Source organism: Tupaia chinensis, unplaced genomic scaffold, assembly GCF_000334495.1.
Source record: "Tupaia chinensis unplaced genomic scaffold, TupChi_1.0 Scaffold149964_1, whole genome shotgun sequence".
NCBI lineage: Eukaryota > Metazoa > Chordata > Mammalia > Scandentia > Tupaiidae > Tupaia > Tupaia belangeri.
This window is the reverse complement of record NW_006209805.1, coordinates 837,122-838,388: the sequence shown is the minus strand read 5'-3', so window position 1 is coordinate 838,388 and position 1,267 is coordinate 837,122.

Here is a 1,267-nt window from a genome sequence, read left to right as displayed (position 1 = left end):
CCGTCCCTGCGGGTCCCTCTGCCTGGAATGCTGTTCAGGGGCTAGTTCCACAACCCACCACGAGAAGCCTCGCCAGCCGCCCTCGCCCCTGTGGACAGCCTCTCCCGACGCCAGCCTCGTCCAGCAGGCAGGACCAGTGCGGGCCATGCCCAACGTGGCCGGACGCCTTCGTAGGGAGACGGGAAGTGAGCCACAAGCCTGCCCCTGGCCCTGCCCTGCCCCTGGCCCTGGTCCTGGTCCTGCCATGCCCTGTCCTGCCCTGGCCGTGACCTTGCCCTGCCCCTACCCTTGCCCTGGCCCTGGTCCTGTCCAGCTCCTGGCCCTGTCCTGCTCTGATCCTGCTCCTGCCCCACCCACAGTGCACTCCCGGGATCAAGGGCGGGTGCTGCCACCAACCATCTCAGACTCCTGGTCTCGAAGGTGGCCCCCTCGTCGCTGTCCAGCGAGGCCATCTCGGTGAGGTCATCGGTGTTGGGCAGGAGGCCATACCTCCGCCTCTGCGGCTTCTTCAGCCTGGAGCAGAGCCGTGCACGCCAGTGGCCATCAGGGGGCTGCCACCGCCACCCGTCCTTCCCACAGGCCCTGGCTGTCCTCACTGGCCATGACTTGGCTTGAACATTCCGGTCATTACCGGCCCAGATTCGCAGGCTGGTCTCAGCAGTCTACCGTCCCCGGGCCTCCTCATGGTGCCCCGTGTCCCCTGGGCCAGGACCCAGAAGGGAAGCCATCAACCCCACTACCAAGAAAGCCACGGGATGGACAGCGGGACCAGTAGAGCCCACCTCCACCAGGCCGAGCAGGGCCTTCTCGGCAAGCCCAGCAGGACACTGGGAAGGCCCCCAAGGACAGGCAGGACTCTCACTGCCCGGACCGCAGAGGCCCAGCCTGAGGGCAGCCCAGGAGACGCAGCCAGGGCCCAGAGGGGCCAGGCAGGCCTAGGCCAGGCTCCCCCGCCCAGGGGGCACCAGCGCAAATGAGGCAGAGGAGACGGGCAGCACCCCACGGGGAAGGGGGGCCGCTGCAGGGACACCTGCAGAAGCCCCAGGAGCAACCGCTTGGGCCTCCGCCCGCCGCGTCCTGGCCACCGTACTCCACTCCGCAGGGGGCGCCCGCCTCTCCGGGCTGCAGGGCTCCGGGGCCGGCCCCGCCCTCGCACAGGACCCCAGAGCGCCAGGCCACGTGCGGCCAGGTCCGGCCCGCTGCCGTGACGACTGCCTTCACGCTGTCCACGCCCACCCGGGGGCGGGGGCCCCTGTCTCCGCCGGGG